The sequence below is a fragment of the Cyanistes caeruleus genome, chromosome 9, assembly GCF_971803275.1.
Source record: "Cyanistes caeruleus chromosome 9, bCyaCae1.hap1.1, whole genome shotgun sequence".
Classification (NCBI taxonomy): domain Eukaryota; kingdom Metazoa; phylum Chordata; class Aves; order Passeriformes; family Paridae; genus Cyanistes; species Cyanistes caeruleus.
Genome location: NC_141709.1, coordinates 29,700,558 through 29,717,034, shown reverse-complemented (window position 1 = coordinate 29,717,034; position 16,477 = coordinate 29,700,558). Strand labels below are relative to the sequence as shown.

The 16,477-nt window shown below is 40.8% G+C and overlaps 1 long non-coding RNA gene across 1 annotated transcript; it reads right to left on the bottom strand.

Moving 5' to 3' along the window:
* Window positions 1-12,170: 12,170 nt before the first annotated feature.
* Window positions 12,171-16,477, bottom strand: LOC111933032 (uncharacterized). The gene is made up of 2 exons (XR_002866483.2): window positions 16,282-16,477; window positions 12,171-16,128 (listed from the first exon to the last, which is right to left on the bottom strand). It is a non-coding gene; the product is annotated as an uncharacterized LOC111933032 (long non-coding RNA).

The following is a 16,477-nucleotide window of genomic DNA, read 5'->3' as shown; positions in this document are numbered from 1 at the left end:
AGGCAGTATCAAACACTATAATCAATATAAATAAATTTTTCTATATTATGTAAGAAAAACATTTGTTTAAAGGAACTTTTAATTTTTTTTTCTCTTTTTCCCAAGAAAACTAATACCCTACTTCCTTTCTCAAATCCATTTTAAACACCCAGCAGATTCCAACAGTTACAAGTTAAACATTTGAAAACGACAGAATTTACCATTGCTCTAAACTTAAGAATATAAAAACCACATGTTGACATCTAAATAAAAACTGTCAAATGTTGAACTTTCTGCCAAAGTGGTTCTAACAGTTATAGAAAATCAAAGTTTATAGAAAAGAGTAGAGCTCACTTTGGGGAAAAGAATGAAAAAAAGGAAGTTCAGCAGCTCATATTAAGTCACTTTATTCCTGTCCCACTTTGAAATTTTAGGGAAAGGCTCAGCTGGCTGATTGCACGTGATGGAGGAGCTACCTGAATTCCAGTCAGCTCCGAGCTGAAGTTCCAGTGTATTTTAGCCAGAAAAATTCCCTAGCCAAGAGAGCTTTGTGTCCCTACCCCAGCAGTTTGCAGCTGTGCCCAGGCTGTGTCTGAAATGACATCCCTGATGTGAGCTGGCTGTTCCAGCACTGCCTGTGCTCCCAGCATAATCTGATCCATGGAAATTGCCCCAGCAGATGCGGGCCCAGGTAGAGCTGCAGCATGGCCAAGCAAATTGCACCACTGTTTACTTAATGATGCAACGAAAATCAAAGGAAAACTGGCAAATTCCCAGTTATGCTGGGAAATTAATTATTTTCTAATATGGCTGAAAGTACCTCAATTTTTATTTAGGGATTACATTAGTGAAAACAACCCCAGGAGCACTCAGCAAACCTGCCTGGCCACCTCTGTGGACTCTGTAAGGGACAGAGCCTGTTGTGCTGGGTCTACATTCTTTGCTTTTCCAGAGGTAGAAATCATCTGTGGGGAACATTAATAGAAAAAGCTGGCAGAGTTCAAGTATCCTCTGAAACACAGCTACCATCTCTCTGCCATTGGAGCCTCAGGCCTTCATTGTTATAGCAAGAAGGAGAAAAGAGGCTGAAATGCACAGGTAGGTGATGGATTTGAATGCTCTGCTTTCAGGACTAGATTTCTTCATGCTAATGTGTATTTTCACATCTTGCAAGCTGGCTTGGACTTGACTGCACAATGAGTAACAGGAGGCAGCACCAAGCATTTCCCTTCCAACCACCATCCTATGACAGCAGCACTCAACATTTGCACTGGAATTCAGTATTACTGCAAGAATGGAAAAAACTTCGTCAGGGAACAAATTAGCCTAACCGGAGAAATGTCCCTGACCCATTCACTGCACCAAAACAACACAACTTTCCCTCTGATCCTCTGCATATCCCACCCTCCCACAAAATCTTGTTTGAAAATCAGCCCAAGTGGGGCACTGAAGTTCTGATGCTGATGTTCTTCCCTTGAATTGCTTACCACAGTAGTTGCTTTTCAGAAACTGGTGGAGCAGAGATGAAATCAATCACAGAGGTAAATTATTTTTAGTGAGAGAATTAAAATTGTGATTGTACCTTACTGCACATGTGCACTTCTGTATTTATGTTCCTTTTTGTAGCATCTAAAAATTACACCCGCCACATGTATCTTAAAATTAAATGCTGCATTATTTCTCCAAAAGAAACCATAATGGTCTTTTGTAAATAATTTTATCTACTGTTCAGCATTTTACAGTCTTGCTATGTTATATTACAGCATTTATTGTTTTACAAGTGTTAGTGTTCTCTGGTGGGAAATGCTGTAAAAAACATAGAAACTGAAATAATTTTTTTCATCTCTTGATTTATAATAAACATGGGACTCAGACAGTTCCTCAAGCTGGAAGCCATTTGGTTTTGTGTCAGGGGAAACACTGGGTAATCAGGACAGCCTGCTGCTCTGCACTAGCTAAACTAAAGGAAACATACACAAAGTTAAACCTCTTTCCTTCTATATATGGGATTTTACAGCTAATGCAATTTAGAAGATTGCTCCCTCAAAGCTCCTAGCTGAGCCTTTGGGGATCCTGTCCCAGGGGAAGAAGAACAACGTGCCTGGACAAAAGCAATTCTCAGCTCTGGGCATTTGCTCCCAAAGTCTGCAAATTGTTTTGGAGTCAGTCTGGCTCTGTGCCACCCTGCACTGGCTCTGCCATGGGATTTGCCAGGGCTCTGTGACATCCCTCCCCTTGACCAGGATGGCCCAGGCTGAACAGTTCATGGCACTGAACGAGCTCCTGGCACAAAATCCCGCTCCCAGTCTGATGGAGGTGTAAGTCACTTGGTCTCAGCTCAGTGCCAGCTAAATGAGTTTTCATTTTTTCATGCACATTTAGAGTACTTCAGTCCTAGGCTTTTTTCATCTTTAAAAAGCAACAGATACTTAAATTTATGAACTGTGGTTCCTTTCCCTGGTATTTTTGGCATTTCTGTATTCTGTACACAGTCAGATGGTTTCCTACTGTTATTTCATCTTTTATTTTCTCATTTCCTCCGGGGTTTCGGGGGTTTTTGTTTGGGTTTTTTTTTGTTTTTTGTTTTTTTGGTTTTTTTTTGCCTTTCCCTTGCATTGTGAAGCCACCTACAGGGTCCTAATATTGCTTCACCTTTTGGGCATTTTCTGCCCCTAAGGTGCTGGTGGTTTAGGCTGTACATCAGCAGCAAACGTTGCCCTCTGAATTGTTCATAGACTCAAAAAAATGCCTTTAGTAGGAACATGAGTTTTGTTATTAGCACTTTTAAGACCGAAAAACCTCACAGCCCATCTCTGCCAGAGTGAAGGATACCTGGAGATACCTGGACATCCCACTTGGGGACACTCGATAACAACCGGAAAAGCACATTTTAATTTTGGAAGGCTTTTTTTCCCCTACTGGATCTTGTAATGAATGCATTTGGTGAGACATCTGCCTTGCCTGGGGGCAAGGAACAGCAGAGTAGGGGCCAGAGGAGGGCTCGTTCCCAAACCCAGGGCCCAGCACACCAGGACAAGCAAATGAGGGACAAGGATTTGGGTAGAGAGCCTGAGGCACAGCCCCAAGCTCGGATTCATTTTTAATCTGGCTCTTTGAAAATCATTCCTAGTCACTGTGCTGCCACAGGGGGATACATCCCCCCTCTCTCAGCAGCACACATTTTCCAACATTTCATCAACTTCTTTCTGAAATAGAAACTGTCATTTTTATACGATTTCTCCCAGTATTGTTAATGAATTACCAACAGTGATGTGGTATTTTACCGGTTATGGTGCTCATTACTAAAGATTTCAGCTCTCATTTTCAAGTGCCTGTTTATGTTTATTTAATTAAAAATATGGTTGATTTCAGTGCAATACTTGTTAAATGTTATTTTCCAACTCACTTTTAGATATTTTGCTAATGAAAACCACATTACACTCATGGTATGCACTACAGCCTTCGCTTATCCCATACAATATACTACATTTACTTCATGTTCGTTGTGTTTAATCTTCATGTGGCCTCTATCTGAAGCAGAGGTGGCATTTTGGAAGGTTAAAAACTTGTAATATGAATAAATCTCCTTTTTACAACAGCAGATTCGTGGGGGTTTTAGTGAGAAATGGGTAACACTGCAGGGATTGTTTTTCCACATACAATTATTATCAATATAGACAGTAACCATAAACATAATGAATCACTTCAGATTACCTCATCATGTCTTTAAACAACCACTTAAAAATAACAAGTAAAGTCATCCACTATTCAAAATATCAAAAATAGCAAATTTTGAATATTCATCTGAGAAGAGACAAGATTGACATTGGGGGTAATGCAAGAGGCAATTAAAGGTAATGCAAGAGAGATGGAGGGAAAAAGGATTACAGATATGTAGAAGGAAGCCAGGAACTGGTATGTGGGTGTTTATGATGTCTAGCTAACAGCTTTATTTAATTAATATATTATTAGACAACATTTAAACATAACTGAATAATAGCTGTATGTCAGAAATCATCCTAAAGTTAGTTGCTTCAGATCGAGCAAGTTCATCCTAATTTAAGGCCAAAACAGTGATGCAAGAAGGTTCCCAGAGAAATTGTGGAAAAATAAACAATATTGCTGAAGATATTTTAGTGCTATGATACTTCTCTAATTTTCTCCTCACTGGAGAGTCTTTGAAACAGTCAGAAATACAATATGACAGTGCAGAAATGCTGCTGTCAGACGCTGCTCCTTCAAACAGAAAGCAAAACACACAAAGACACCTTGAAAAAGGTGACAGATGTATTTGACACCTGTGTCTGTTTTCATACTGCTTCTCAAACTACCTCAGCAATAATAACTAGATTAAGTAAAGTTTTAGCACTTACAAGTGCTAAAACTGGAAGGTATGGAAACCAAAAGGAAAGGGAAGACAGTTTATGTCCTCCAGGCAGAGTTAAATCCTGACAGATTAAACTGGAGTGAAAACATCTTGTCAATTAATTAGTGCCTTTATTATTTTAACTGACGCTCTGCAGGCCCTGAAGGTTCATAGCTTTTAAACAACCAAAACTGAAAAGTGAAGCTCCTCCCTGAAAACCCAGTGGGCAAATTCAGAGCAGAAAATGTGATCTGAGATAAAGCTGCAGAGGCTGCTGAGCTGATTGACTGGGAAAGGAAGGGACAGTGCAGGATGTGGAGGGGCTGGAAGGAGTGGGATGTCCTAGCAAGGAGCTGCTCATCACAGGCAGGGGAAGCTCAAAGCAGCCACGCTGGTGCAGGAAGCTGGGTTGGAAAGTAAATTGGAGCAACTGGAGGGAGCCAAAACAAGCAGAAAGGCAGGATCTGAATGTGAATTGTCCAAAACCTGGAGGTAAAAAGATTAACACTGAGCCATAATGTGCATGATTTGAAGCACAAGAGCCAATGTAGCAGCAAAAAAGATATTCCTGCAAGTGGGCATCTGAGGAACCATCCAGAATGACCCATCCCTGCTTCCCAGTCTGCCTGCAACAGAGGGCTCTGAGCTAAGAGTAGGGATTAGGGCTTTTAAAGTCTCTTTAGACACAAACCAAGTTGTCCTAAGTTTATTCAGAATGTGTACAAAATGCACCCAACTCCATAACCCTCCAGAAAAAAAAGGCAGGTTCTGCAAGCAGCTTTTCAGAATATGACACTCTCCTCCTCTGTTTGTGTTGAACTAATTCCCAGTTTGGTGCTGGGGAAATTGAGCTGCTGGAAAGACAATCTTTCTTGTAAGAAATACAACCAAAATCTTGACCATTTATTTTTCAGCAATTACATCATAGTACTTTAAAAAAAAGAAAGATGAATTTTAATCTTAAGGTCTTGGCTAGCTTGAATTCTTCCTCACCAGAAATTTCAACAGAAGTGATTCCTCATGGGCTGCTGGATGTGTCAGGAGGGGAGAGCAGCCAGATCCTGGCTGGCAGTGACGCTCCCCTCCCTATGGCTGAGTGCAATTTGCCCCATGCTCAGCAGTTCTGGGCCTCTAAAATTAAATGAATCAGCTTCAAAACTGGTTTTATAAACTGGATGAACCAGGCTTAGGGCTGCACAGACACCAGCAGCTCCAACAGAGTCACCAAGCAATGACAATGCTGGTAACAGGCTGAGAACTGAATATGGGAGCCAAAGAGAAAATGTAGGTTCTTTGCTGGCATTGGTTCTCTCTGGAATAAGCACTTTGGATGCAGCACTGGTATTTGGAGCCAGGGAAAAGCATGAACACAATCACAAGCTGCCCCAAATGGCTGCAATGCTGTGAGTAGCTTGAGGGGAAAGGTGGGAAAAGAGACAGAGAAGCCTCACTGAGGGAAAAGCCAAAGGGGCAAATCCAAAACAGGGAAATGCAGTATCAGTTCACTGACCAAGACTGGCAACAGGTTACTGCCTACATGCTCCCACAAGGAGCAAATGAACTGTTTTGCATTAAAAACAAACTGATGAACAATGCTAAGGAACTCTTAGCTCCTTCTTCCCAAAGCAGACTCCACAGACCTATATGCAGAACAAAACCCAAAGTGATATCCAAACTGGCAAAGAGCTGCCCTGGCTCTCAGCATCCTGCTCAGATTTCTGTCTGTTTCCAGTTCCTTTTTTTAGTCTTCTGCTGGCTTTTTTCATTTTGCCAATATATTTTTTTTGAGTAAAAGGATGGTGGTGTTGTGGCTGTGGCTTAACGTGAGTCTTAGATTTGCTCTCAGTGCACACTACTATAACACAAATAATAATCTATGATAATGATATGCAAATGTCTTATGGATGATCCATTTCTGGCCACAGATGAGGTGCAAATCTCCATTTTCAGGCTTCCAGATCTCTTCGCAGTATCTGGTAACACTGAGTGATGCAATTGTCTCCCCTTCAATATCCCAGAGGGACAATCTCTAGAAAGCCCACGTCTAATTCCACTTTTTGTCATCTGAAAGGGGTTTTGTTTTCTGTTTTGTGGATTTTTACTCTACCTGATGGATAGCTGGGCACATAAGCAGAATGTGCATAAAGATTGGGCTGCACAATAATATAAAAATGTCAGAAGCTCAAAAAAGCTTCAGTACATTCAATATCTGAGCCTGGGCTGGTTCAGTGTCTGGTACAGTTGTTACACAAGCAGACAGCCAAGTGTAAACATTAAGCTGTGAAGTGTCTCACTACTTGCCAGGTCTTCCCACTATGCACGAGTTTGCATTACAGAACATTTAATTACAGTGTTTTGACTAGAACCAGCTTTTTCCTTTCAGCAAGCAGAAAAGTAACAGAGTAATTAAAAAAGTAATGAAAACTCAGTAAAAATTCCTTAAAGCAAGGACCCACATTCAGTTGTGATTTCGAAGAGCATATGTCAAGGAAGACTCCTGCTAACTGTCATTTAGCAGGTTGTTAAAAAGTTTCAAAAATTAAATAAAAGTTGATCCAAGTTACGAGGTTATTATTTTGTCTGAATTTTTAACTATTTTTTCTGTATGAAGCACAAGCAGAAAGCACAAAATACTAAGTAGTACCTTAGAGAATTTCATCCTGTGGCTTACAAAGTTATTTTATGTAAAAAACCATGTTTGCCTCAGTAGAAGAATTTACACGGCCAGGACATGTAGATGGCAGAATTCAGACCCAAATCTTTGGAGTATTGATTACACTTACAGGTAGCTGCTTTGCAGGAAAATCTTCCTAGGAAGTGTGGCTGGTATTTCAGTATGGCAGACTCTGCATTGAAAAGCAGTGAAGAAAGCTTCCTTTCATGGCATCAGGAGGTGCTGAAAAGATGATGGTAATTTAAACCATCATCACAAAATGCATCCAGCCCTATGCAGATAGTCATGTGAATTTACTTCTGCTGTCAAAAGCTTGTTTTTAAAATAAGCCTTCACTTAGGATAGTATGTAAAATAACATTTTAGACTGTAACTTTTAGGCAGTAATTGAAGTCCTATTCCTCATTTGCAGTCGAAGTCATAGTACTTCAAAACATTAATTTAGTCTAGTGTTTCTTTCTTTTATGAGAATTTATAAAATATTATATAGGAGAAACAAAGCAATCAGGCTTAGCCCAGAATACAAAGGGCTTTTAGGTCCTCTAATGAGTTGTGTAAGAACAGTGTACTGCAAAAAGGCCTGCATGTCATACATCTCTCCCTCATTGTAAAACAGTATTCTTAACTTTTACTGCAGCCAAAACAACTTCATCTTTTTAATTAAAAAAAAAGGTATCCAATTTCACTATGCTTGTGCAGGATGAATATGTTCTGCGTTCTTGAAATCACACTGCAACACTGGTGAATTGAAAGAGTCAGGAGTGCAGGAGTACGGAAAGGACAGCGTCAGCAAAGCCACTCTGGTGGTCACTGGTGCCAAGTGACGCTTTCTCACATGTCACAAAGTCTCAAAATAAAATATTATGTAAAAAATACAAAATCCCACCTTTTCTGGAAAAGAAAGCACCATTCCATTCCCTTCCTCCCAGAGCTCCTGGAAGAGCTGTGTCCTCAGCGTACAGCCCCTGCCTGCCTTCCCCTGCCAGGCTGAGCATCACTGGAGATGTGGAGCTGACTTTGGCCTTTAGGCATTATTAGAGCACAAAAAGAGCACAAAAAGGTGCTTTACTCTCACAACACAGCAGAGCTGCCCAGCTTTAGGTAACAAAGCCACCTCAGTTTACACTTTACACTAAAGATGTCCCAGTTATCTGGGACACAGGACAGGGAGGTGGCATAAAATAAACAGGATGTGTTTAGGACTATAAGACTCCAATTCTGATAACCAGCAAATAAAGAATAATTTCAGGTTTGGGTTTGCAAGTTCTTAGGAAATGTGAATTTCTGCCCATTTTGTCATGATTTGTTCTGTTTTGATTTTCTTGAGATTAAGTGATGCATACAGCAGGTCAGTCTGAAGACACCCACACACTATTGCAAAAAAATGCTATTTCAGTCACTTGCAGTGAACAGCCTTTTCTAGCAGGGCTGGCTTCAAGCACTGCATACTTGTAACAGGCAAAATCCCACCATTAAGAGGTTTAGTCCAGTTATGATTGTCAAAAGCTGTCAATCATAATGGCTGTTTCTCCACCATTCAGAGAATTAACAATGAATATACTTTTTGACATGCTAAATGAGATTCTGGGACACTTCACAAGATTTGGCACAAAAGTGCTACCTCAAGAAATATAGAATGCCAGCAATGTTGACACTGTATGACAAATTATATGGTCCTTAATATACTGTGTCACTCCATTCAGTTTTATAATTGGCACTGACTGTAGCTGAAATGTGATCCAAAGTATACAGAATTAACTGGCATTTGTTTTGTCCCTCAGCATTTTCTAGGCTACAGATCTTGGTAAATATTTACTTAACAGGGTAGCATGCTAATTTTTCCCATAAAATATACATGTCCATGTTAATGATATAATTATTATTTTTTTCTGTCAGAGGATGGGCTAGCTGTGTACAGCCAGCACAGACTACAAGTGATGCCTATAGAGTACAAGCAAAGACAAACCTATATAATAAAGATTTTTGTACCCTTTGATTTCTGCCCACTTCATTAAAACACTGTAATTACAGAGGTTAATAGCCAGCCCACACCTACCCAGCAGAAAGATTTTCAAGGAACCACTGTTCCAGGGAGAAGCACTGTCAGCATTAAGTCCAGGGTCACACCAATTTAACTCCTATTCAGTGCCCTGTTCTCGTGCCCTGGATATTGGTGTGTAGTAGCTCTTGTGGGCCTCTCCCTGTTATTTTATCCCATTCCTACTGAAATAATTTTATCTTCTTCCACCCAACAGCATGTTCTCCTGATTTTGCAACTGAGCTTGTTTTGCATTTGCTGGTTCCTTGGTTATTAGGATTCTGTAAATCTCTGTTACATCTATTCCCACACCTCTGAGGGCTCAAGTCCTAACCAGCTCAATCCTTCCTAGCATGGGAACACCTTCTTAACCCTGCCTGCTCCTCTTCATCTCCAGCTCCCTGTGCTTCAGGAAGAGTTGCAAGGATGTGCAACAAAGCGCTGAAAATTCCCAGGGATGTTGGGGGGATCTGAATCCCTATCTCCTCACCCCACCCCCATTCCCTTCCTCCAAACAAATCCACATCTGGACACAAATGACTCATTAATCTTATTAGAAATCAACATTTCAGACCTGTGCTCTAGTCCAAGCTCCATCTGCATTCACAGCAATGTAATTCAGGATTGACCCAGATTTTGAATAGATAAAACACTGATGTAATGCTAATATGAGCTGAGAATTATATCCTCATATGTATATATATACAAATAAATAAATTAATAAATACATAAATATAAAATACATAAAATATATACATTTATTGGAGAACATTGCAAACTCCTCCCATAGCCTCTCAGTAGCAAAATCAAAGCATGTGGTTTGCACTTTTCTGGAACATTAAAACACCATTTCCTTCTTAACAGAAGAAATTCAGAGCATGGTTGACTTTATTTTCCCCAGAGCTGCTCAGAGTCATTGTGGAAATTTTCAGAAGTCTTGGAAGTGCAGAGCTTTCCCTGGCACACCAACCAGGATCAGTGCTCGCAGGTTTGTGTTTGGACATTACTTTTAGAACCATTTCCAAGGATTTTTTAACTGGGCCCGAGGATGTGCCAAACAAGTGAAACTTATTATAGACTCAAGCTCCTAGCATGAGAATTATTTGAAAGGGAGAAAATCTGCACTGGTTTAACTTACAAAAAGCAGAAACAGCCCTTTGGTTTAATTTTGATTGCAGATATTTTCAGGAATTAGAATTATTCATATGTATATATATATTGTTTCTTAAACATCATTTTCTAAGCCAATGTGTGTTTATTTCCTCAATGCTTTCCCATGCAGTTATTTATCAGTTCACACTTTTTGTTGGTGCCAAATGCAGTAGCATTTTGGGCAGCAGCATACAATGATCACCAGAAAGGCAGGGATCATCCAGGCTGGATTATGTGACACCCAGCATGTGCATCAAGCCACTTCCAGGACATCTACCCTGATATAAAAGAACCAGTGGAAGATTCCTGAGCTGTGCTGAATGCTCACCTCATTCCTACGGCCACACTATGCCATCGCTATCTTTATTTATTTATTTTTTATCATAATCACTTGGGCCTCTGGGTAATTGGAACAATTAGGGTGATTAATTGCATGTTTGTAATAAAAACAGAAGACTAGGGAGGGTTACATTACAAGCTAAATATTTTCAGAAAACTCTATCAGCTTGTAGACATAACAAATGCGATCGGTTCAATGCAACATGAAGCTGAGCACATTGTGCAAACTGGTTTGCTCTGGAACTCGAATCTCCTCAAAAGAAGCCAAAGTGTTTAAAAAAATAAACGAAGTCAGAGTGCACAGGGGGAAAAGAAATATTGACATGTGAGGCTGCTGTACTTTTAACATAAAGAAACATTGTTTTCCCTTCGGTCCTTTTATTGTCTAAATAGAAAGTGCAAAGCAGGGGGAAAGCGCACAACAAGGCAGAGAGCACAAGTGAAGGTCGGGAGCTTGTGCTTGGAAGCCATGAGTTACCCTGAAAGGAAAACTGGGAAAGCACCCAGCGGGGTACCTACAGAACCAACACATTCCTCACTGACAGCAAAAGGGCAAACTAACCCGCCTGCCACTGCCACTCAGACACCAAGGGTTTTGGAGAGGGAGGTCAAACCCCAGAACAGAAGATACTCCCACTGAAAGTTTCATTTGTTGACTCTTCTCTTACAAATCTGGGCTCTCGTCTTCTCCTCAACAAGATGCTACTGAAGTTCTGAAGGGCAGCTTCAACCTATGCCTCTTTCTGGATTTCCTTGCTACCCCCTGGTCTCCAAAGACCCACTTTAACTAAATGGGGTGTGAATGCTTACTTACACACGCTTCCCAAAGAAGAAATGAGTCAAGAGCAAGCACTGCCCACCCCTGCCATGAAAGCCGTGCCAGTGTAGGGGAAAATGGCAAATTCCCTGTTAGGGAGAGGATCTTCCACAGCAATGCCAGATGTGGCTCAGCTCTCACAAGGTTGTTGTTGTGGCCATTGCTTTCCTGCCTGTCTCCTGAAGAATGTGACCACTGCCAGTTTGTGCAGCTCAGGTGTGCTCTGCAGGAAGGTGCAGGGCTCACAAGCCAGGGGATGGCTGCACACCGAGGCAGGCAGAACCCTGACAGCTCAGGAGCCACAGCTCTGGCCATCACCTGCAGAGAGATGTCTGTTCCATGCTCCAAAACAGTCTTGGACACCAGTGACTCTACAGGATCTGGACCATGGTGCTCATCAGTTAAGAGTCTTATCTTTGGCTGAGCCTTCACTAGGCTCCTCTGTGAGGTGCACTATTGAATTTCTACACAAATAAAAAGTCAGCTTCTTATATTGCCCACACTCCCACATACCTGCCTGGTTACATGGAGAAAGTGAATAGTGAAAGGTTTTATATTCCACTTGTATGATTGGAGACTTTGTGCTTTAACACAAGCACAGGGTCACAGGGCAGGAACAAGGTGTTTTCTTTCCAGTCAGCATGAACCTGACATTTATTGCATGAGGGTTTTGTTCTATTTGTTTTAAGCCAATTACATTTTAACTCAGTTCAACAATGCTGGAAAACCTGACAAAATAATCCAGTGTTTAATCAGCATGAATGGACAAATGTCCAAAAGTTAGAATAGGAGCATATTGCAGTTCATTCTTTACACCAGTAGGTCTTTATTGTTCCAATCCCTGACAAGCATTTGTGTCTCTGTCTTTGGAAAATCTGTCTTACACATTTCTCTTTATTTTCTCATTGGGAAAAGTATTTTCAGAGAAATGCCAGTGTTTCTTGTGATTAATTATTGAAGAAATTGCCTTTTATTTTCAATTTCACTGTGGAATTTTTGTCAGGCTCATTAAACTGCCAAGTCCTCACCTGTTTAAGAGAATAAGCAACATGAATCTGTAAGAGAAGTGGAGGAGTGCTGAGCTACACATCAGTATTTCTGCACATAACCTTCAGAAGGGGCCTGTGTTTTCCATAAGTGTTTTCAGGTATCATCACATTCAAGTAAAACAAACAAAAACCAAAAAAAAAAAATCAGCAAAATTAAAGGACTGGCTTCTCTGCAGTCAAATGTACATCTACTATCAACCCCAAACAGGTTAAACTCCAAACTTCTGAAGGCATTTTCTTGGATTCTCCCTGGGAGTCTCAAATACTATACAGGGGTAAGGAAAGGGACAGATTAAATATATACATATAAACTACATTTTAAAGCTTTGAATTTACTTCCCTTAGCTCCAGGGTGTTACTTTTCAACACAAATAAATTTGTTGTAGATGGGAAGAAACATCCTTCTCCAAACCAAAACGAAACCAAACTTTGCATTCAAATATCCAGTTTGTTATGGGGATGTTGACTTTGGTGTGCTCACTGCAGAAAAGGCAGAGTACCAAGAGAAATGCTTAGTCCTCTAACGTTTCAGCACTTAATTCACCAGTTACAGAGAAAAATGTTCAGAAAGCCATGGAGCTCTGGCTTCATGTAAAACCAAGGTCCAGAAAAATTAATATAATCAACAACAACCAGTTCAGTCAGAAGTTCTGCAAACATTAGAATCATTCAAGAATATTTGACTAAAATGGTTATTTCTAAAAATGCAAAGCCATTTCAATTCACTTCTCACTTATTATTCAGTACACTACTCCTAACACATTTATATCTTGTAAAATGCTCCTCAGCAAGGAATAGAAAGACAGCAAAAAAATCTGCTTTTCTGACAAGACAGTTTTGTAAGCTGTAAAATATACAGTAGCTCTGTTTAATGGGCAGCATTCTAAAATAGTGAATAAAATTTGCTACTTGATGTTGCTCACACACATGAAAAATTAACCACCTATTAAAAAAGATCTTATTTTCCCAATAGGGACACTAAAACCAGCCTCTCAAACATGAGCTGAATTATGTAAATATACACAGTACCTATTCACACAGGTACTATTCCCTGAGGATACATTACTTCGTGGAGAATTAAAAATTAACTTCTGATGATCCAGAAATTATCCTTAGAGAAGGTATCAGCCTGGCTTCTTTGTTTCAGTTACAGCTCTGATTGAACAATTTTATCCCCAGTGACTCAAAAACCTACAGATTATCCACTCTAAACACAGTTTGATTATTTTACTTGCTCAGCAACCTGGTCTAGTGGAAGATGTCTCTGCCCATGGCAGGAGGGTTGGACTAGATGACCTTTTGAAGGTCCTTTCCAACCTGAACCATTCTGTGGTTCTGTGACAACATGCAGCTCACACAAAGTCAGACTGACTGCATCAGCTCCTGGCATGTTGTCCAAAGAGAACCTCATTCCTGCTCCTATTGAGAGACTGCCCCTCACCTCCATCGTGCATGTGAGTTTCATGATTTTAGCAAGGACTCTATTGAAAATGGTAAATTCTGCTTTGGAATCTCAGCTGGGATATTCCAGCTAAATATCACCTCTGTCCTTTGCCAGAGATATTTACAGTTTTGTTTTCAGGATCACATATTGCTTTTTTCCTAGTGAACAAACATATTGCAAGGTTCTGAGCCTGCATTCTGATCATAGTTCAATGTACAGTTTTCCTTGTGTTTTTTGAGAGCTAGTCTGTGTTTTTCTTGCCTCTCTCTAAAAGGAACATCTTGCTTATCTTGCCAAAAGGAACTAAACTCACTGGATGAAACACTGGCCCTCCAACTGCAGTAATTTGCTTTGCAAGTTTCTGGTTTCTTCACCAAATTTATTTCTCTCAGCTGTGGTTCTCATTTAGTCAGATGTAAAAGATTTGTATTCAAGGGAAGAAAGTCTTGTGTCTGGTATGGATGAAGTCAATCTTGTACAACTGCTGTGCTTGAATGTATCAGAAGACATAATGTAGGAAATCACACTTGAAATACATTAAGTTGAGAAGTGAACTGTGGCCAGTACTAAATACATTTGTGTGACTGCTACAAGGTCCCCATTGGGTCTTTGTAGGCTCTGAGTCCCATTTTCTCTGGTTTTCCCTGCTGGAGATCCCACTACACTGTGATACATTCTAGCTCTGTTTCTGAAAAGATTCTTAATTTCCTCATTCTCTCACTCAGCTTTGAAAACAGAATGCCTTTTTCTTGGAAGGGAGGTTTATACTCTAGGAGAAAAAAAAAATTGAAACTGCCTTTAATTATAACCTGCTGCTTTAGAACACTAGCACAAGGGATACCATGCACACCAAGTCTGTACGCAGGCTGTGCTTCCACAGGTTTCTATAATTTAAACAACTCTAAGACATAATTTTTCTGCAAACATTTCAACTCCAAAAAAGGTAAAGACCATTGGTCTGACAAAACCAGGACAAGAAGAGAATTAACTGCCTGACTTTACTCAGTAGGACTGAACTCAGGTATTGAACAAAGTCTTCCTGACTCAGCTTCAACTACTAAAGCACCCTGCCTCATGAATCACCCACTACGAGCTAGGTTATTTAACATCTACTTAGAATCTGTATGATTTAAACACTGTAACAATCACTAATCAATTTGACAAGCTTGAGCTTAGAGGGGGAAAGCCTGGAACTTGGTATAAAAATACCTTTGGCCAATTTTTTTCCTACACTTACACAACTAACTTAATTTCTTTATATTGCTATAGAAATACATGTAACTCTCATGCAGAGGTCCTCAAAAACAGAGACTTGAACTGAAGGTAACACAATCATACTGAAACCAGTGGATAGTCTTGAAGGCACAGCACTCTCTTGCTTGCACTGCCCTTTTATAGCACTGGGTCCTTTTAGCACACAAATTGAAAACTGCTTACCCCAGATGGCAAGTGCCTTCTTGAGCTCCAGTCTTCTGTAGCTCCAAGAGAAGTTTGGATTATCTATTGCATGAAGCACACGTTTCACCTCAATTTCTTCAGCATAACTAACCTGCGTGTTTTCTAGAGAAACTTGCTTACTCGGTTTACACTTAGAGTAATGGAAAATTCACACCACCCTGTTGATAATCTGTTCCCCTGGTTAGCTCTGTTCCTCTAAAATTCACTTTTGAACTTGGAAACTGGAGTCAACAAACCAAATTTGTTTAGCCGATATGAAGCATTGTAAAGACATAAATTGGTCTGAAAAAGTCAGATTTCATTTGACCTTGAATCTTAGGCTGAAGTTCAACAGGAATCAGCACAAGTCTCATTAGGGGTAAATGTCCATTACAGCTAAGTTTAGGTCCAAGAAATCCAAAGCCAAGAATAACTGTGTTGAATTACTTAAAAATAAAAGTATTCTAGGTTAAGTCTTAAATGTTTTCCTTTCCTGTTTTTATGCTACAGGTTTGGTGGGTTTTATATTTAGACTTCTCAAATCGAAATAATACTCTGAAAGCAAGAACTTTACAAATGTAAAGCTGTATCAAGTATGGGTAATGTCTTCCGGGTTTGATTTATACTGTGAAAGTCAATACCATAAATGCCATCCCAAACTTGGTTTTAGCTGTATTTACCACACTCACTGCCATCCTGCCACCAGCATCGCTAGCTTGGCCTGGGTGTTCACCTTCCCTGGAGCGCTGTCAGAGGGCTGTTTGCTCTGTTAACAAACCAAGGGACCACGGGATAACCTTCTCCATGGAAATTTTCCTCTCAGCACCGCCAAGGCTGTAGAATCACAGAATATTCCGAGTTAGAAGGGGCCCACAGGGACCATGGAGTCCAGCTCTGAAGGGACTGGCCCACTCAGGGACAGACCCCCCAGCCTTGGAGTTGCCAGCACCCCGTTCTAAACAGCGGAGCTCACAGCAGGTTACGAACCGGCCCCTCTGCCACAGCACGAAGCCATCAGCTCACAGCAAGTTACGAACCGGCCCCTCCGCCACAGCACGAAGCCATCGCGGGGCTCCCCCCAAAGCTCTGCCCTCGCTGAGGCCCGGGGAGGGGCCGCTCCCTCATGAGGCGGGAGCGCCATGGCCGCGGCCTCGCGAGCGCCCCCTAGCGGGGGGCGGCCCCA